Source organism: Haematobia irritans, chromosome 4 (assembly GCF_050003625.1).
Source record: "Haematobia irritans isolate KBUSLIRL chromosome 4, ASM5000362v1, whole genome shotgun sequence".
Taxonomy (NCBI): domain Eukaryota; kingdom Metazoa; phylum Arthropoda; class Insecta; order Diptera; family Muscidae; genus Haematobia; species Haematobia irritans.
Window position 1 is genome coordinate 149,519,338 of NC_134400.1, and position 23,359 is coordinate 149,542,696.

The window sequence follows — 23,359 nt, forward strand, 5'->3', positions numbered from 1 at the left end:
TTTGCCAAAATTTTCTATAGAAATAAAATTGTGGCAAAATTTTCTATAGAAATAAAATTGTGGCAAAATTTTCTATAGAAACAAAATTTTATGAAAATTTTCTATAGAAACAAAATTGTAAGAAATAAAATTTTGACAAAATTTTCTGTAGAAACAAAATTTTAAGAAATAAAATTTTCTATAGAAACAAATTTTAAGAAATAAAATTTTGTATAGTAATAAAACTTTGAGAAAATTTTCGATAGAAATAAAATATTGACAAATTTTCTATAGAAATAAAATTTTGACACAATTTTCTATACAAATAAAATTTTGACAAAATTTTCTATAGAAATAAAATGCTGACATAATTTTCTATAGAAATAAAATTTTGACAAAATTTTCGATAGAAATAAAATTTTGACAAAATTTTCTATAGAAATAAAATTTTGACAAAATTTTCTAACGAAATAGAATTTTGACAAAATGTTTTTGAAATAAAATTTTGATAAAATTTTCTATAGAAATAAAATGTAGACAACATTTTCTATAGAAATAAAATTTTGACACAATTTTCTATAAAAATAAAATTTTGACTTAATTTTCTATAGAAATTATATTTTGACAAAATTTTCTATAGAAATAAAATGTTTGAAAAAAAAATCTATAGAAATAAAATTTGACAAAATTTTCTATGGAAATAAAATTGTGACAAAATTTTCTATGGAAATAAACTTGTGACAAAATTTTCTATAGAAAGACAATTTTATGATAATTTTCTATAGAAACAAAATTTTAAGAAATAAAATTTTGAAAAATTTTCTATAGAAATAATATTTTGAAAAATTTTCTATAGAAATAAAATTATGACACAATTTTCTATACAAATAAAATTTTGACAAAATTTTCTGTAGAAATAAAATTATGACACAATTTTCTATACAAATAAAATTTTGACAAAATTTTCTATAGAAATAAAATTTTGACAAAATTTTCTATAGAAATAAAATTTTGACAAAATTTTCTATAGAAATAAAATTTTGACAAAATTTTCTATAGAAATAAAATTTTGACAAAATTTTCTAACGAAATAAAATTTTGACAAAATTTTCTAACGAAATAGAATTTTGACAAAATGTTTTTGAAATAAAATTTTGACAAAATTTTCTATAGAAATAAAATGTAGACAAAATTTTCTATAGAAATAAAATTTTGACACAATTTTCTATAGAAATAAAATTTTGACAAAATTTTCTATAGAAATAAAATGTTTGAAAAAAAAAATCTGTAGAAATAAAATTTGACAAAATTTTCTATGGAAATAAAATTGTGACAAAATTTTCTATGGAAATAAACTTGTGACAAAATTTTCTATAGAAATAAAATTTTGACAAAATTTTCTATTGAAATAAAATTTTGACAAAATTTTCTATGGAAATAGAATTTTGACAAAATTTTCTATAGAAATAAAATTTTTACAAAATTTTCTATAGACAGAATTTTAAGAAAATTTTCTATAGAAATAAAATTAAAAAAAATGTTTATAGAAATAAAACGTTGAAGAAATTTTGTATAGAAATAAAAGTGAGACATTGTTTTCTACAGAAATAGAAAGTAATAAAACTTTGAGAAAATTTTCGATAGAAATAAAATATTGACAAATTTTCTATAGAAATAAAATATTGACAAATTTTCTATAGAAATAAAATTTTGACAACATTTTCTATAGAAATAAAATTTTGACAAAATTTTCTATAGAAATAAAATTTTGACAAAATTTTCTATACAAATAAAATTTTGACAAAATTTTCTATAGAAATAAAATGTTGACATAATTTTCTATAGAAATAAAATTTTGACAAAATTTTCTATAGAAATAAAATTTTGACAAAATTTTCTATAGAAATAAAATTTTGACAAAATTTTCTAACGAAATAGAATTTTGACAAAATGTTTTTGAAATAAAATTTTGATAAAATGTTCTATAGAAATAAAATGTAGACAAAATTTTCTATAGAAATAAAATTTTGACACAATTTTCTATAGAAATTAAATTTTGACAAAATTTTCTATAGAAATAAAATGTTTGAAAAAAAAAATCTATAGAAATAAAATTTGACAAAATTTTCTATGGAAATAAAATTGTGACAAAATTTTCTATGGAAATAAACTTGTGACAAAATTTTCTATAGAAAGAAAATTTTATGATAATTTTCTATAGAAACAAAATTTTAAGAAATAAAATTTTGAAAAATTTTCTATAGAAATAAAATTTTGAAAAATTTTCTATAGAAATAATATTTTGAAAAATTTTCTATAGAAATAAAATTATGACACAATTTTCTATACAAATAAAATTTTGACAAAATTTTCTATAGAAATAAAATTATGACACAATTTTCTATACAAATAAAATTTTGACAAAATTTTCTATAGAAATAAAATTTTGACAAAATTTTCTAACGAAATAGAATTTTGACAAAATGTTTTTGAAATAAAATTTTGACAAAATTTTCTATAGAAATAAAATGTAGACAAAATTTTCTATAGAAATAAAATTTTGACACAATTTTCTATAGAAATAAAATTTTGACAAAATTTTCTATAGAAATAAAATGTTTGAAAAAAAAAAATCTGTAGAAATAAAATTTGACAAAATTTTCTATGGAAATAAAATTGTGACAAAATTTTCTATGGAAATAAACTTGTGACAAAATTTTCTATAGAAATAAAATTTTGACAAAATTTTCTATTGAAATAAAATTTTGACAAAATTTTCTATGGAAATAGAATTTTGACAAAATTTTCTATAGAAATAAAATTTTTACAAAATTTTCTATAGACAGAATTTTAAGAAAATTTTCTATAGAAATAAAATTAAAAAAAAAATGTTTATAGAAATAAAACGTTGAAGAAATTTTGTATAGAAATAAAAGTGAGACATTGTTTTCTACAGAAATAGAAAATTTTGACAAAATTTGTTTTGGTATATTTTGCAAACTATTCCTTTTCAACTAAGAGGTACTTCAAAAACTTTATCTAGAAATAAAATTTTGAAAAACATTTGCAATAGACATAAAATTTTCACAAAATTTTCTATAGAAATAAAATTTTGACAATTTTTTTTTTATAGAAATAAAATTTTTAGAAAAATTTTATAGAAATATTATTGTGACATAATTTAGTATAGGAATAAAATTTTGCAAATATTTTCTATAGAAATACAATTTTACATAAATTTTCTATAGAAATAAAATTTTGTTAAAATTTTCTAAAGAATTAAAATGTTGCAAATATTTTCTATAGAAATGAAATTTTGACAAAATTTTCTATAGAAATAAAATGTAGACAACATTTTCTATAGAAATAAAATTTTGACAAAATTTTCTATAGAAATAAAATTTTCTATAGAAATAAAATGTTGACAACATTTTCTATAGAAATAAAATTTTGACAAAATTTTCAATAGAAATAAAATTTTGACAAAAGTTTCTACAGAAATAAAATTTTGACAATATTTTCTATAGAAATAAAATTTTGACAAAATTTTCTATTGCAAAAAAATTTGACAAAATTTTGCATAGTATTAAAACTGTGACATTGTTTTCTATAGAAAAGGAAAATTGAGACAAAATTTTCTATGGAAATAAAATTTAAAAAAAATCTTCTATCTCCCATGTGCCGATATTCGGAATCGCAAATCGCAAGAATTGATTTTTCTTGTAACGAAACAAATAGAGATATTCTCGGAATTCAATACAAATTTAATTTTAACTCACATTAAAGAGAACTTTAATACCAAGATTTAAGTTTATCAGTTTCAGGTTTAAGAAATTGTGGCTAAACTAAAATTTTGACAAATTTTTTCTTGACAGAGCGTTCTACTTTTCTACTTTCATATATTCAATATTAACGATGCCAACAATTGCTACTCAAAAATATATATAGTTTTTTTTTCAAGAAGAAAATTGAAAATGTCGATATGAATATTTTATAAATAATAAGAATAAAAAACGGGTGAATTCGAACCCGATATGATGAACGTGCATCCATATCTAGATCCAAAGATTTAAAGTAGGTTCTTTAAAATCACAAACATAAACAACATTTTGAATTGTATTAACTCATCAACATTTTCATCTTTTAGCACGAATTTTTTCCAGTTAAATTCCTTATAACCAATTTGTAAAAATTTCGCATTATTTTTATTATTTTTTTGATTTTAGCTTAACTGATTTCAGAGTGACTTAACCAACATAGGAAAAGTATATTTGTTAAATGTTTTTGGGCAAAGCCCTTTAGACTGCAAGATGGACAGGATAGACGGACGTATTGGAATTATCACACTCCTCACCAGCATCCTCTATATGCAGTAAAACTATCAACCAATTATCAGAATAAATTCGGGTAATTCACTAAACCCAAAGTGAATTACATTTGAAACTCCCGAAAAAATGTTTTTGATAGTCGACTTTGCCCTAATAAATTTGTACATACATATAACTTTTTCTTTGCAAAGGTCAAATTATCGATTTCAGGGCAGTTGACATTATATACTTGTGGTTTGGAAAATAAAAATTGGAGAAACTTGCGTTTTGCGAATTCGTAAAACAGTACAGTGTGGAAATATTTTGAGAAAGCAGCCTAAATATAAGTCCACTTTTTATGGATTTTTTTGTTTTAATTTATAGAATTTTTCTTTTTCGGGACATAGTCGAAAATATCTTTGACAATAGATGTCGATGTCGGCAAATTTGGTAAAAAAATCTTGTGGTCAAGACAACATTATTTTTTGCAGTGCACCTCATATCTTGTCAAAGAATAAATGAAATATTCTCTTGAATATTCCACCAAGAAGTATCACAAGTCAACCACAAATAATCTGACAAAAAAACGCTGAATTTCGCTATGGTCCAACGATATCACATGGAATCTCAACCAATGAAATGGATGATAATGAACATAACAGATAAATAAACAATTCCGTTTTTTACTAATATGGTGTTTGTGTTTATTTATTAATGCAGATACTGCTGAATGGTGATGGTTGATCGTTTCGCTCTTTGTTTGTTTATCCCCTGATTTTGTTGTTGATTCAGAAATATGCTGAATTCGAATGAGATATTTCCATACTGAACGGCAGCATTGGTAGCGGTGAACTAATTAATAAACTCCCACATAACCAGAAGACAATATTGTTGTCAATCCATTCCACAATGGATTAACAGTAATAACAACAACAACAACAAATGCAACAACCACGCAATCAACACAAAGATTACAACAATGAAAATTAATTATTTTTCTGATACATGAATCTACAGTCTACAGTATTTCGGCCAAACTGCCGTGTTGAAGAATATCAGTGTTGACTGCCTTCAGGTAGGTGTCAAAATGGGAGAACAAAATGTTTACAAGTCTTCCTGGAATTGTTTGGCAACATACTCAACATTGTTTTATATCACATGTGAAGTTACATTAATGAATTTGAACATTGGAGAAATCCTATTTTCCAGAGCCAATAAGTTTACCTTTAAGTTCTTTGAATTTGTTTTCCTATCAAATATACGAAACTCATTGTTTCAATGACACTCTTAAGCTTCAATTAACTTCTATACCGAATTTTGTATACTGAATGATAAGGAGCTAAATACGCCTAAAGATCAATTGCAAATTTAGGTTAGGTTAGGTTAGGTTAGGTGGCAGCCCGATGTATCAGACTCACTTAGACTATTCAGTTTATTGTGATACCACATTGGTGAACATCTCTCTTATCACTGAGTGCTGCCCGATTCCATGTTAAGCTCAATGACAAGGGACCTCCTTTTTATAGCCGAGTCCGAACGGCGTTCCACATTGCAGTGAAATCACTGAGAGAAGCTTTGAAACCCTCAGAAATGTCACCAGCATTACTGAGGTGGGATAATCCACCGCTGAAAAACTATTTGGTGTTCGGTCGAAGCAGGAATCGAACCCACGACCTTGTGTATGCAAGGCGGGCATGCTAGCCATTGCACCACGGTGACTCCCAGATTACAAATTTAACTAGCAAAGATACAGCGTATACCGAAAAAATTTTCACAACAATTTTTCCCAACTAAAATTGTAATTGAGTTTTAAAAATATTCAATTAAAAATTTTATTGATTCAACAAATTTTGTAACTGAAACAAAAATCAATCACAAAAATTATTAGTATCAATTAATTTTTTAGTTGGATCAATTAATTTTTTAATTAACCTTCAATTAATGTTTTTTAATCATTTCTGTGATTGAAAACATTTCAATTAAAAAACAAGTATATACGGCCGTAAGTTCGGCCAGGCCGAAGCTTATGTACCCTCCATCATGGATTGCGTAGAAACTTCATCTAAATACTGCCATCCACAATCGAATTACTTAAGTTGCAGTAACGCTTGCCGATGGCAAGGTATCTTAAAACCTCCTAACACCATCTTCTAAATTGTATGTAAGTCCATACGTGGTATATATTAAATCAAAAAAGATCGATCCAATACGTATATAATTCAGTTTGACAAAGTAGACATAAAATTTTGACAAAATTTTCTACAGAAATAAAATTTTAACAAAATTTTCTATAGAAATGAACCGATATGGACCAATTTTTGTGTGATTGGACCAATTTTGGTATGGTTGTTAGCGACCATATACTAACACCACGTGCCTAATTTGAACCGGATTGGATGAATTGTACTCCTCCAAGAGGCTCCGGAAGTTAAATCTGGAGAATATTTTATATGGAGGCTATATATAATTATGGACCGATATGGACCAATTCTAGCACGGTTGTTAAAGATCATATACTAACACCATGTTCCAAATTACAACCGGATTGGATGAAATTTGCTTCTCTTGGAGACTTCGCAAGCCAAATCTGGGGATCGGTTTATATGGGGGCTATATATAATTATGAACCGATGTGGACCAATTTTTGCATGGTTGTTAGAGACCACATACCAATATCATGTACCAAACTTCAGGCGGATCGGATGGAATTTGCTTCTCTTTGAGGCTCCGCAACCCAAATCTGGGGATCGGTTTATATGGACGCCATATATAATTAAGGACCGATGTGGACCAATTTTTGCACGGTTGTTAGAGACCATATTCCAATACCATGTACCAAATTTCAGCCGGGTCGGATGCAATTTGCTTCTCTTTGAGGCTCCGCAAGTCAAATCTGGGGATCGGTTTATATGGGGGCTATATAAAATTATGGACCGATGTGGACCAATTTTTGCATGATTGTTAGAGACCATATACCAACACCATGTACCAAATTTCAGCAGGATCGGATGAAATATGCTTCTCTTAGAGGCTCCACAAGCCAAATCTGGGGATCGGTTTATATGGGGGCTATATATAATTAAGGACCGATATGGACCAATTTTTGCATGGTTGTTAGAGACCATATACCAACATCATGTACCAAATTTCTGCCGGATCGGATGAAATTTGGTTCTATTTTAGGCTCCGCAAGCCAAATCTGGGGATCGGTTTATATGGGGGCTATATATAATTATGGACCGATGTGGAGACCATATACCAACACCATATACCAAATTTCAGCCGGATCGGATGAAATATGCTTCTGTTAGAGGCTCCACAAGCCAAATCTGAGGGTCCCTTTATATGGGGGCTATACGTAAAAGTGGACCGATATGGCCCATTTTCAATACCATCCGACCTACATCGATAACAACTACTTGTGCCAAGTTTCAAGTCGATAGCTTGTTTCGTTCGGAAGTTAGCGTGATTTCAACAGACGGACGGACGGACATGCTTAGATCGACTCAGAATTTCACCACGACCCAGAATATATATACTTTATGGGGTTTTAGAGCAATATTTCGATGTGTTACAAACGGAATGACAACGTTAATATACCCCCATCCTATGATGGAGGGTATAATTAATTGGATCGAATAATTTCGTGATTGAATCGGAAATGTTTTTTTTTTTGTGTACCTAATAGGTTAATTTAAATGTGTCAAAATAAAAGAAGAAATCTGCACCGTCTACTATTCCAACGCCATATTGTTTTGGCACCAAAACGAAAGTCTAGGAGAGTACTACAAATGCAAGTATTTGCCGAAGACGAAAGTACAAGATGGCTGATATGTAATGCTACAAAGTAATATTCGCCCACCAAAAAAATTTGTAAGTACTTCTAAGAGCACAACTTTAGAAGAGCTTCCAAAAAATCGAATAATTTCGTGATTGAATCGGAAATGTTTTTTTTTGTGTACCTAATGGGTTAATTTAAATGTGTCAAAATAAAAGAAGAAATCTGCACAGTCCACTATACCAATGCCATATTGTTTTGGTACCAAAACGAAAAGTGTAGGAGAGTACTACAAATGCAAGTTGTTGCCGTAGGCGAAAGTACAAGATGGCTGATATGTAATGCTACAAAGTAATATTCGCCCACCAAAAAAATTTGGAAGTACTTCTAAGAGCACAACTTTAAAAGCGCTTCCAAAACGAAAAGTCTAGGAGAGTACTACAAATGTAAGTAGTTGCCGAAGACGAAAGTACAAGATGGCTGATATGTAATGCTACAAAGTAATATTCGCCCACCAAAAAAAAATTGGAAGTACTTCTAAGAGCACAACTTTAAAAGCGCTTCCAAAACGAAAGTGTAGGAGAGTACTACAAATGCAAGTTATTGTCGTAGACGAAAGTACAAGATGGCTGATATGTAATGCTACAAAGTAATATTCGCCCAGCAAAAAAATTTGGAAGTACTTCTAAGAGCACAACTTTAAAAGAGCTTCCAAAAAATCGAATAATTTCGTGATTGAATCAGAAATGTTTTTTTTGTGTACCTAATGGGTTAATTTAAATGTGTCAAGATAACATAAAAGAAGAAATCTGCACCGTCCACTATACTAATGCAATATTGTTTTGCTACCAAAACGAAAAGTTTAGGAGAGTACTACAAATGCAAGTTGTTGCCGTAGACGAAAGTACAAGATGGCTGATATGTAATGCTACAAAGTAATATTCGCCCACCAAAAAATTTTGGAAGTACTTCTAAGAGCACAACTTTAAAAGCGCTTCCAAAAAATGTCCTCCAAAGATGTTCTTTATTTTAACTACTCGAAAAAAAGCTAAATCCATTCTAGAAAAATGGCGAATTCTTGAAAATATTTTGTCAATTGTTTCAGACAAGCGTTAGAATGCATTAAAAATCATAACAAAATTTATAAATTATTTATTTAGCAAAATATTACAGAAGTTTTTAATTCACATTCAAAACACTTAATTCGGATCACACTCTAAGAAGTGATGCAAATTCAGTGCAACAGCTGTGGAAATGGTGAACATCCGTGGACATATGAAATGCCCATGTTAAATTCATCGCTTCTGCGCCAATTTTGCACAACTTCCGGATCCAAAAAGCACATTTTCACTACTTTTTTGGCTACGCTGTTTTTTTGCTGGGCCTTTAAAGAGTTATTTTTAAAAAAATTCGGAAATAACATCATGTTTTAGAATCAGTTTAGATTTATTCGAATTGGCTACCTTTGGCACGATTTAAGGCCTTCAAACGGCCGTTAAAGCAATAACAAACTGTCCGAAAGTGGCTACACGGATGAAAAAGACTGTTTTTCATATGTTTGGCTATAAACATTATATGTGTGGAACACAAATTTTTAAACACAATATTTTTGAGTGCAAGCATATAATGTTCATAAACTAGCATAACATGTTTGGGACATATATGTTAATATGTTAGAACATATTATGTTTGGGACATAAAATGTTTGTAAATATAATATGCTTGGATGCAAACATATATTAATTTAGAAATAGCCTATAAACATATATGTGTTTAGTAGCTTGGAGCGCTATTTAACAGGGAGCGATATTGAATTAAGTTGGTGGTTGTTGCTTGTTATTACAAAATTAACATTTTATTTTTCCTTGGGCAATTGATCAGCTACTTCTTTGATCCTTACAAACTGTGTGGTCCGCTGTTCGAATCCCCGTCCGGCAAAAGGTAAAATTAAAATAAAAAAAATCATACAATTGAATAATTTCTTCTACAATGTTTGTATTACAGAAAAAGGTGCTAAGAACTAAAAAATCTCGTGGAAGTGAGAAAGATGTGGGGGAATATACAATTGGGCAGAAACAAAATTTTGAGCATTCAGGTCGAAAACCTATGTTGTTAGCACCTATATTACCTGTTTATTTTCATAATTCATTATGATTGTAAATATATAAATAAATAAATAAAATTTTGAGCACAATATTGTTTGGGAGAATTTTTTTAAGCATATAATATTTTTGGGTGCAAAATGCTTACAAACATATTATATGGTCACATAATAACATATTGTTTTTTGGAAGACAACATAATTGAATTTGGATGCAAAAATACAAAATGTTTGGAACTTAGACTACCCAAACATATATTGTTTAGACCAATATGCTTTCAAACATATTATATATTGGAAGAGATCAAACATATAAATGTTTGGGCAATACCCAAAAATATGTTTGGGAGTATATGTTACAGAAGCGATTTTTTGTGAGCGTGTATGTAGTATTTTGGTCTATTTGCGACAACGCGCCGTCTTGAGATGATCAACTCTTTAGTATTTTTTAGTGCCAAACTTATATTACTCTCTGAAATGCTCCAGGCGCAAAAGACCAACGGTGGCCATTGTGCCACCAAATAAAACGAGGATTCTCCTTTTACAGTGCGTAGTTAAACTAAGACCAAATTTAATTTATTTTTATTACGCAGCCAATAAAAAGAGTAGTTTGGATTCCCAATTTTTGATCCGGAAGTAGTGCAAACTTGGATCATATCCAATTAATTTTGCATGGGCTTGTCATAGGACGGAAGTACTCCACTTTTCCAATTTTATTTTTTATTTTTATCAGTATTTTGTGTTGCACTTTTATTTTGTTATTATCCAATTTTTACAACATAAAAAACTTATTCGTTACCACCGGGGTCTGGGATGCATCAAAATGTCTATGCAAATGTTTGTGACATGAACCTATTATGACACCACGGCACGACATTCTCACTACTTCCTGAGATGTTCTTTATTATTATGAATGAAAAAATAAAGAACGCTAGTACAAATCTCTCTAGCACATTTTTTTATTAGATATTTTTCTAAAAATTTGTTTTTTTTTTATGTTACACATCGTTTTTATTTTTTCGGCATATAACATATTTTGGTATATATTATATTTTTTCCATTAAAAATTGACAAAAAAATTAAAAATTATCGTAATTTGCAAAACCTTCTCAAAAGAACTTCCAATCCCAACGGGGATGATTTTTTGTTATTATTATTTTTGTTACGTTTTTATTGATTCTCTATTCTTTTTTGCGAAATGTGACTGTTCAAAACTTTCTTTCTAATACTTGTCCAAAAGGACTGCCTCGGACGTGGAACAACTCGATAGGGGATCCCGGGATGCGCTTTAAGAGAAATGTTTGTGGAACAACTTCCAATTTTTTTGCTGGGTTGCAAAAACAAAAAATAAAAGGATTTGTCTGTTGTTAAATTTTATTAAATTTTTTAAAAATTTCCTCAATCCAAGGAAATTTTCCTACTTTTTTTAAGTATGTCTCCAATATTTTAAGAACTGCTGTATGGTTAACAAGTATATACAGTAGTAAGTTCGGCCGGGCCGAATCTTAAATACAAACCACGATAGTTTCCTTTGAAAACACTTCGTCGGTGCGGGTATCTTGATAACATATGTAGAATTTAAGGGGGTTTGATGACAGATATTCTCCCAAGCAGATCAATTCAACCAGTACACTTCCCGAAGATAAATTTAAAGATTCTACCTATGAAGACTAGATCAGATTCTAGCAGCCTAAGAAATAAATCCGGGAGGTAGGTCTATATGGGGGCTATACAAAAACATGGACCAATACTCAAAATTTTCGATACACCTCTTAATGTTTCTAAAATACCTCTAGAATTCCAATTTCCGACAAATTGGGTAAAAAAAGGGGGCTATACCAAAACATGGACCGATACGGACCATTTTCGACACACCTCTAGATTTCTAATTTCTGGCAAATTGGATAAAAACTACGGATTCTATAAGTCCAAGAAGTAAATTTGGGAGATCGGTCTATATGGGCGCTACAACGAAGCATGGACCGATACACCCCATTTTCTGCACACCTATTTGTGGTCCTAAAATACATCTCGATTTCCAATTTTAGGCAAATCGAATAAAAACTACGGTTTCTAGAAGCTCAAGACCCCAAATCGGAGGATCGGTTTATATGGGAGCTATATCAAAACTTCGACCGATACTCCCCTTTTTCGACACACCTATTTGTGATCTTAAAATACCTCTAGATTTTCAATTTCAACCAAATCGGATAGAAAATACAGTATCTAGACGCCCAAGAAGTAAAATCGGGAGATCGGTCTATATGGGGGCCCATACCAAAACATGAACCGATACTCCCCATTTTCGACACACATATTTGTGGTCTTAAAATACCTCTAGATTTTCAATTTCAAGCAAATCGGATAGAAAATACAGTTTCTAGACGCCCAAGAAATAATATCGGGAGATCGGTCTATATGGGGGCTGTACGAAAACATGGACCGATACATCTCATTTTCGGCAAATCGGATAGTAAATACAGTTTCTAGAAGCCCAAGAAATAAAATATGGCGATGGGTCTATATGGGGGCTGTACGAAAACGTGGACCGATACGAACCATTTTCGACACACCTCTTTATGGTCCCAAAACACCTCTACATTTCTAATTTCAGGCAAATCGGTTTGTAAATACAGTTTCTAGACGCCCAAGAAGTAAAATTGGGAGATCGGTCTATATGGGGTCTATACCAAAACATGGACCGATACTCCCCATTTTCGACACACCAATTTTTGGTCCTAAAATACCTGTAGTTTTCAATTTCAGGCAAATTGGATAAAAAGTACAATTTCTGGACGCCCAAGAAGTAAAATCGGGAGATCGGTCTATATGGGGTCTATACGAAAACATGGACCGGATCTGCCTGCAAACAAAACACGAATCTGTGCCAAATTTCAGGACAATAGCGCCATTATTGGAGGCTGTAGCGTGATTACAACAGACAGACAGACGGACAGACTGACATGCTTATATCGTCTCCCTGATCAAGAATATATATACTTTATATAGTCGGAAATCGATATTTCCATGTGTTACAAACGGAATGACAAACTTATTATACCCCCATCACCATTCTATGGTGGTGGGTATAAAAAGGCCAAATGATTTGGCGCCAATGATTTGTTTCTTCGCTTTTAGTTCATTTTTTCTTCTATGAAGTTTCCTTATTTTAACAACGTTTTTTGGAAATCTCAAAATGAGGTAGTTAATTCTTCCTATAAACCAGTTCATTTTTTTACTGTGTAGGTTCAAAAGATTTAATTTTTGTCGTCTCAGTTTGTTTGTGATATTTTTTCTGTGTTTTAGCGTTTTATGCATATGAAATTTTAGTAGGAGAAAAATAAAGTTTTTCCACATACTATAAAAAACTCATAAATGCTATTGTTTTCTAATTTCAGGTAAAGTTCATATTTTTGTTGCGCATGTAAGTATTTATAAGAAAATGCTGAAATTTGTTTTTTCTCGTATACTGATATTTTTCAAGGGAAACATTTATCATATTGTTACGTTTTTATATTGAGGCGTATTTAATCACCCGATAATTAAAACACAGTTCTTTTCAAATAACGACAATCTACAATTTATTTGTTTAATAGATTGGTTTCACTTATTTGCTCTATGATGTGCACTGTATAAACTTTAGCTGACGACTGACTTCACAGCTCTCTCCGCTCGGGGTTTATATACCGAGATATGAATGTTCTCGCTAACTGGCCTACAACCTTCTATATTAATCTACTACCTGGTAGATGTCGCATGGGCGACATCACACATAATTATCGGCCTATTCTCATTGTCTTGGCTACAATCAACTGGAACATTCTACTCTATGGCAGATGTCGCACAGGCATAGATGATTATCATATTACTACAACTATAACAAAATGAAGACAAAACAAAAAAGGGTTACTTTACAATGAACGATTGGGAAAATAAGAACACAAAAGATGTTTAGGAAAGTACCAGAAAATAAAGAAATGATTTTGACAAGTGATGACGTAATTTGACCGTTACAATTTGAAATTTGAAATTAACGGAAACTAATTTGAATAAACTTAAATCTAGAAATATCAAATTCGTAACAATATGAATAAAAATTCAACAACCATGAGATATCATCAGTTGCTCCCATGCGATCTTCGTGTAAATTGGTTCAAAGACAAAACTGACATGGGTGATTAGGAAAGGGGGAAACCCCTCCCAACCCGAGAATTGTGACGTCAAAAGTGAACTTTCCAATAAACGGAAGTCGACTTTTATCAATTTTTAAAAAGTCTGAAAAAATCTGCCCGATATCCGGCCATTTGTCTTGTAATTTAGAGTATTAAAATCGTTCAGAGAAAATGTATTCTTTTGTTGAAAAAATTTTAAGAGGTATTTTTCTCTGTGTACATGACGTGCTGAAATTCGAAACAACAAATGTTCACATCGGACCAGTTTCGATGCTTCTTTTTGTTTTCCATATCCATAAAACTATGCGTAATAGATATCGATCGATATCATCGAATGTTTTGATATAACCACGATACACAGAAACAAATTTCACAAAAAATTTTCCAATTAACCCTTTCACTACCGATGTCCACCTAGAAGGACACTCGAAAATGACACCAAATTCTATCATCCCACTTAGTTCCGATTTATTTTTCGATGGTATTTTAAAGTAAAGACTTTCATCTAAATAAGCTATAAATATTTTCCATATTGGTGAGCACTAAAATGCATTTTTATAAACTTCTTTAACAATCAACCAAAAATACGAAATTTTGACTTCATTTTTTCCAGTTTTCTGTTTTGATACATTCGATCATTTGTAATGTAGAGAATAATCACAATGATTAACATAACTTCCAATTATAGGACCAATGCATTGTTTTGTTTGTGAATTCACTGCAGTGGGTATCGATTTAATGCAGCTTCATTGCACCAAAATTGTTTGTTTTCTTACGAAACAAATTTGTAAAGCGAAGGTGGGAATGAGCTTGATTACTCGTAAATTGGTGTACAATGCACACACCGATAATATCTGGCTAGTGTAATAATATCTCTACTGCAGATAATGAGGAAACCTCTGATGATGATGATGATAATATGGCGATTGTGTGGAAGTTCTTCGGATTTATTTATTTTTTCACACTCTTTCCATGTGAGAGACCTCGCGGCAAAAAAAAAAAATACTCACAGAGAGGTAGTGCAACCAGGGCTGCCAATGAAATTTCAAGAATAATCGTCACTTTTTTTCCGAAAAAATCGTCATAATCGTCACTTCAATTTTAAATATCGTCAAAAAATCTGCAATGGTAATATTAAAACCAAACAATTTTTTTTGGTAAAAAACATAAATATCTATTTTATATAAAGAACAGAGAATTAACACAACTATGTATTTCAACAACAAAATCATAATGAATTAAGTCTTGTATAAAAATAATGCTATGCAAGTCAAAAAATAATATAAAAAATATATTTTTTTAATATATAGTTTTACTTCTGTAAGTTTTTTATTTAAAAATAAAAATAAATAATAATATTTACATACACGCAAAAAAATAATTCTTTCCTCCCAAACGAAATTTTAGACAAACAAAGTTCGTTTCTCATTTGCTTTTCGCTGTAAGGAAGTGTATTTGGAAGAAAAGTATATACTTTTTGTGATAAACGTTTATTCTTTTCCAGGATGTAAAAACAATTTCATAAAGACTAGCTCAAAAAAAAAAACATTATTTTCTTGCTAATTGCATTGTCCCTCACATCTTTCTCACATCCACGAGGATTTTTGGTTCTTAACACCTTTTCCTGTAATACCAACAATGTAGAAGAAATTATACGATTTTATAAATTTTTAAACTTTTTTTTACCTTTCGCCTGGACGGAGAATCGAACAGCGGACCATGCACATTGTAAGCCAACACACTAACCACTGAGCTATGTACCTGTTATGGTCATCAATAGATAAATATCCATATAAGTTATATTTATATAGCATAGCTTGCGGCGCCCACGAACCGAATAAACAAAGTTTATTTAACAGAAACAAACATTTAGTTTGGCACCGTGGAGCAGTGGTAGCTACGTCCGACTCTCATGCCAAGGGTCGTGGGTTCGAGCCCTGCTTCGGCCAAAGTTTTTTTTTGCTTTTGTTTTTTTTTTTTACATACATTCCAGATATATTCGGAAGATTCCGGAAAAATGTTTAACATTACATTGTACTATATTAAATTTTGAACTGTAAAATGTGTCTTATTAAAGACCTAAAGTCAGAAAAGAACAGTGTTTGATATAAACGAAATGGACTGTGTTGTTATTTCAAAAATAACTTTTTTTAATGAAAAAATAAAAATGTTGTAACAAACGAATTTTTTTGGTGATAAAAGTTTAAAATTTTCGAAGCAATTCAAAAAACTCTAACAAAAGAAAAACGTTTTCGGTACACGTTTTCCAAACGTTTTTTTTCTTTGCGTGTATGTGTTGCCCGATTTTCCAAAACTTGACAATTTGCAAAAATTTTATTAAAAATAAAATTTTTCAAAATTTTCTTAGAAATACAATTTTGCAAAAATGTTCATAGAAATACATTTTTGCAAGAACTTACTATAGAAAAATTTTTCTACAGATAAAGGCTTGAGAAAGTTTTCTATAGAAATAAAATTTTTTGTTGTTTTTTATTGCAGCTTAAAACCATACATTGACTAAACTAAAGGGTGATTCTTTTGAGGTTAGGATTTTCATGCATTAGTATTTGACAGATCACGTGGGATTTCAGACATGGTGTCAAAGAGAAAGATGCTCAGTATGCTTTGACATTTCATCATGAATAGACTTACTAACGAGCAACGCTTGCAAATCATTGAATTTTATTACCAAAATCAGTGTTCGGTTCGAAATGTGTTTCGCGCTTTACGTCCGATTTATGGTCTACATAATCGACCAAGTGAGCAAACAATTAATGCGATTGTGACCAAGTTTCGCACTCAGTTTACTTTATTGGACATTAAACCAACCACACGAATGCGTACAGAAGAGAATATTGTGTCTGTTTCTGAGAGTGTTGCTGAAGACCGTGAAATGTCGATTCGTCGCCGTTCGCAGCAATTGGGTTTGTGTTATTCGACCACATGGAAGATTTTACGCAAAGATCTTGGTGTAAAACCGTATAAAATACAGCTCGTGCAAGAACTGAAGCCGAACGATCTGCCACAACGTCGAATTTTCAGTGAATGGGCCCTAGAAAAGTTGGCAGAAAATCCGCTTTTTTATCGACAAATTTTGTTCAGCGATGAGGCTCATTTCTGGTTGAATGGCTACGTAAATAAGCAAAATTGCCGCATTTGGAGTGAAGAGCAACCAGAAGCCGTTCAAGAACTGCCCATGCATCCCGAAAAATGAACTGTTTGGTGTGGTTTGTACGCTGGTGGAATCATTGGACCGTATTTTTTCAAAGATGCTGTTGGACGCAACGTTACGGTGAATGGCGATCGCTATCGTTCGATGCTAACAAACTTTTTGTTGCCAAAAATGGAAGAACTGAACTTGGTTGACATGTGGTTTCAACAAGATGGCGCTACATGCCACACAGCTCGCGATTCTATGGCCATTTTGAGGGAAAACTTCGGAGAACAATTCATCTCAAGAAATGGACCGGTAAGTTGGCCACCAAGATCATGCGATTTGACGCCTTTAGACTATTTTTTGTGGGGCTACGTCAAGTCTAAAGTCTACAGAAATAAGCCAGCAACTATTCCAGCTTTGGAAGACAACATTTCCGAAGAAATTCGGGCTATTCCGGCCGAAATGCTCGAAAAAGTTGCCCAAAATTGGACTTTCCGAATGGACCACCTAAGACGCAGCCGCGGTCAACATTTAAATGAAATTATCTTCAAAAAGTAAATGTCATGGACCAATCTAACGTTTCAAATAAAGAACCGATGAGATTTTGCAAATTTTATGCGTTTTTTTTTTAAAAAAAAGTTATCAAGCTCTTAACAAATCACCCTTTACAAGTGTAGCTTAACCAACAGAGGAAAAGAATATTTGTCAAATACAATTGTCAAATACAAGTTGAAATACAATTTTGGCAAAATTTTCTATAGAAATAAAATCTTGACAAAATTTTCTATAGAAATAAAATTTTGTCAAAATTTTCTATAGAAATAAAATTTTGCCGAAATTTTCTATAGAAATAAAATTTTGCCGAAATTTTCTATAGAAATAAAATTTTGACAAAATTTTCTATAGAAATAAAATTTTGACAAAATTTTCTATAGAAATAAAATTTTGACAAAATTTTCTATAGAAATACAATTTTGACAACTTTTTCTATAGAAATAAAATTTAAACAAAATTTTCTATAGAAATAAAATTTTGACAAAATGTTCTATAGAAATAAAATGTTGGCAAAATTTTCTATAGAAATAAAATTTTGACAAAATGTTCTATAGAAATAAAATTTTGACAAAATGTTCTATAGAAATAAAATTTTGTCGAAATTTTCTATAGAAATAAAATTTTGCCGAAATTTTCTATAGAAATAAAATTTTGCCGAAATTTTCTATAGAAATAAAATTTGACAAAATTTTCTATAGAAAAAAATTTGACAAAATTTTCTATAGAAATACAATTTTGACAACTTTTTCTGTAGTAATAAAATTTAAACAAAATTTTCTATAGAAATAAAATTTTGGCAAAATTTTCTATAGAAATAAAATTTTGCCGAAATTTTCTATAGAAATAAAATTTTGCCGAAATTTTCTATAGAAATAAAATTTTGACAAAATTTTCTATAGAAATAAAATTTTGACAAAATTTTCTATAGAAATAAAATTTTGTCGAAATTTTCTATAGAAATAAAATTTTGCCGAAATTTTCTATAGAAATAAAATTTTGCCGAAATTTTCTATAGAAATAAAATTTTGACAAAATTTTCTATAGAAATAAAATTTTTACAAAATTTTCTATAGAAATAAAATTTTTACAAAATTTTCTATAGAAATAAAATTTTTTACAAAATTTTCTATAGAAATAAAATTTTTTACAAAATTTTCTATAGAAATAAAATTTTTTACAAAATTTTCTATAGTAATAAAATTTTGCCGAAATTTTCTATAGAAATAAAATTTTGGCAAAATTTTCTATAGAAATAAAATTTTGACAAAATTTTCGATAGAAATAAAACTTTTTACAAATTTTTTTATAGAAACAAATTGACAAAATTTGACATTTTGACAAAATTTTCTATAGAAATAAAATTTTGACAAATTTTTCTGTGAAATAAAATTTTAACAAAATTTTCTATAAAAATAAAATTTTGATAAAATTATCTATAGAAATAAAATTTTGAAAAAAAAATCTATAGAAGTAAAATTTTGAAAACTTTTTCTATAGAAATAAAATTTAAACAAAATTTTCTATCGAAATAAAATTTTGACAAAATTTTCTATCGAAATAAAATTTAAACAAAATTTTCTATAGAAATAAAATTTTGGCAAAATTTTCTATAGAAATAAAATTTTGCCGAAATATTCTATAGAAATAAAATTTTGATAACTTTTACTGTAGTAATAAAATTTAAAAAAAATGTTTATAAATTCCATATAAAACATTTCTTTCGAGTAAAACAAATTTTTTTTATATACTAACCACAAAATTTTGATCAACAACTTCAAGATATATTTGTAATGTGGTCGATTTTTGATAAAATTATCTTCAAATTTTGGTGGATTAACATATATTTGGCACGAGTGGCAACCGTGATACTAATACTGTAGATGTAAAGTGATAAAGTATAGCTCCTACGTGTATGAAATCTCTAGCAAAAACTTGCAATTTCTCTAACTGACTATTGTCAAATGTATTCTCTCTTTTGTTGGCTCTAAATGTGTAAACAAACTGCTTCTGGCCCAAATTTTTTAACTGAGCTAATATCGTCATTTTTGGAGCAAAAATCGGAAAATCGTTATTTGCTATTTTTTGAGTAAAAAAATCGTCAAAATGCCGATAAATCGGCAAAATTGGCAGCCCTGAGTACAACGTATCTACAAGATAATTACTATTTATTGTTGCATTGTTGTTTTTATTGTTTCTCTTGCTCTTCATAGCCATTGTTGCTGTTTGGTTTTCATTCACACTGAACACTCGTAGTCGTCATCTTAGTCTCAACAGTTTTTGTTGATGTTATTGTTGTTGTTGATGTATCTCCCATTCTTTGGATTTGTTTTTGTCTAGCTGCCTATAAACAGAATTTATTTTTAGTGCTTAGTGCTGCGAGTACTTTTAGTGTTTTTGATTTTTTTTGTATGTTTCCTTAAAAAAATCTCATTGTGGTTTGTCTGAAATTTGTGTCAGGGATGAAACAAACAAGTGGGGCCGAAAGTTTGGTTCGAATCGTATCTTACACACAAAAAAATGTTTGTCTTCAATCACGAAATTAATTGATCCAATAAAATAATTGAAAGCCAATTAAAAAATTAATTGATCCAATTAAAAAAATAATTGATCCAATTAAAAAATTTATTAACACTATTAATTTTTGTGATTGATTTTTCTTTCAATTAAAAACATTTGTTGAATCAATTAAATTTTTATTGGTCGAACCGTATCTTACACACAAAAACAATATTTTTTGTCTTCAATCACGAAATTAATTGATTCAATTAATTTTTAATTGAAATGTCTTCAATTACAGAAATGATAGTATCAACTAAAAAAAATAATTGAAAGCCAATTAAAAAAATAATTGATCCAATTAAAAAATGTATTAATACTATTAACATTTGTGATTGATTTTTCTTTCAATTAAAAACATTTCTTGAACCAATTAAATTTTTATTGAATATTTTCTAAAACTCAATAATGAATTTAATTTGAAAATTTTTTATGAAATTTATTTCTTTGTATGTACCATCCACTATGGAAAAAAGTTTTAATTTTAAAATTTTATTAAAGTCAATACACTTACACAAAAAATCGTAAAAACGAGTATTGCAAACATTGCTCGTTTGTTACATTTGTATCTCTTCGAAAAGTTCAAACCTTTATCACAAAACAACAAATTATTTATGGAAAAATTTTTAGTTTTGCCATAAATTAAAACCTTTTTATTCTATTTTATTAAAAAAAATGAAGCAGATCTAATTATATAGATAGAATTAAATATAGCAACGGATATTGTAAGATCTTCTATCTATTTATATTTGGGTGTCGATGTTGCCAGTATATATATCCTGCGCCACACTGTGGAGTTAGTGCATATGTTTGCAACATTCAGAAGGAGACGAGAAATATTACTCACGGGCGACCCCTGAGTCGATCTAGCCATGTCCGTGTGTCTGTGAACACATTTTTGTAATCAAAGTCTAGGTTGTGATTTTAGTCCAAACGACTTCAAATGTTTTAGGTCAGATTAGAACACTATTGAATATGGACGAAATCGGTTCAGTGTTAGATATAGCTCATGTATATCATACGCCCGATATTTACTAATATAGCCCCAGAAGCCAAAATTTCTGCCTGATTTGCTTTCAGTTTTGCACAAGGAATACAATTGATAGTGTCGTAAAGTGTGCCGAATTTAGTTGCAAACGGTTCCGATTTATTGCAAAAGCTCACCGAAAAAGTTAGACTGGAGTTGGTTCACTAGTTTTCTCCCATGAGAACCCATTCCAAATTGAACAGTTTGTGAATAAACAAAACAATCGGGCTTAAATGGTTACCATATCCGTCTTGCCGTAGATTCATATATATCTTTCGCCCGATATGGACTTATATGGCCCCAGATGCCAGAGTTTTACTCTGATTTGCTTTAAATATTGTATTGGGTGTCGAATTAACGTTCTCGATATGCATGCCAATTTTGGTTGAAATTGGTTCAGTTTTAGATATAACTCCCATAAATATCATCCGTCCGATTGTAATCAGATATTTGTGAAATTTTGCACAGGGGGTAGAATTAACATTGCAAGTATGCATGCTCCCATATATATGTTCTTCTGATTTCGACAAAAATGACCAAAATTCTAAAATTTTTCTTGTAAAATCGCCACTGCTAAGTCAAAAACTTTTAAATATGACTCCAATTTTCCTATACACACAAAAAAAATTTTTTCTGATTCAATCACGAAATTAATTTATCCAATTAATTTTTAATTGAAATGTCTTCAATCACAGAAATGATAGTACCAATTAAAAAATTAATTGAAGGTCAATTAAAAAATTAATTGATACTATTAATTTAATTTTCGTGATTGATTTTTGTTTCAATTAAAACATTTGTTGATTCAATTAAATTTTTATTTGAATATTTTTTAAAAATCAGTTAAAATTTTAATTGGAAAATTTTTCGTGAAATTTTTTTCTGTGTACTTCTAATAAAGGGTGATTCTTTTGAGGTTAGGATTTTCATGCATTAGTATTTGACAGATCACGTGGGATTTCAGACATGGTGTCAAAGAGAAAGATGCTCAGTATGCTTTGACATTTCATCATGAATAGACTTACTAACGAGCCACAACGTCGAATTTTCAGTGAATGGGCCCTAGAAAAGTTGGCAGAAAATCCGCTTTTTTATCGACAAATTTTGTTCAGCGATGAGGCTCATTTCTGGTTGAATGGCTACGTAAATAAGCAAAATTGCCGCATTTGGAGTGAAGAGCAACCAGAAGCCGTTCAAGAACTGCCCATGCATCCCGAAAAATGCACTGTTTGGTGTGGTTTGTACGCTGGTGGAATCATTGGACCGTATTTTTTCAAAGATGCTGTTGGACGCAACGTTACGGTGAATGGCGATCGCTATCGTTCGATGCTAACAAACTTTTTGTTGCCAAAAATGGAAGAACTGAACTTGGTTGACATGTGGTTTCAACAAGATGGCGCTACATGCCACACAGCTCGCGATTCTATGGCCATTTTGAGGGAAAACTTCGGAGAACAATTCATCTCAAGAAATGGACCGGTAAGTTGGCCACCAAGATCATGCGATTTGACGCCTTTAGACTATTTTTTGTGGGGCTACGTCAAGTCTAAAGTCTACAGAAATAAGCCAGCAACTATTCCAGCTTTGGAAGACAACATTTCCGAAGAAATTCGGGCTATTCCGGCCGAAATGCTCGAAAAAGTTGCCCAAAATTGGACTTTCCGAATGGACCACCTAAGACGCAGCCGCGGTCAACATTTAAATGAAATTATCTTCAAAAAGTAAAT

General features: G+C 29.9%; 1 protein-coding gene across 12 annotated transcripts in view; it reads left to right on the plus strand.

Annotated features, from left to right (window-relative positions):
- The window catches only part of Svil (Supervillin), a 1,072,938-nt gene that overhangs the window by 458,650 nt on the left and 590,929 nt on the right, over positions 1-23,359 (plus strand). The gene's annotated exons all lie outside the window — the stretch shown is intronic.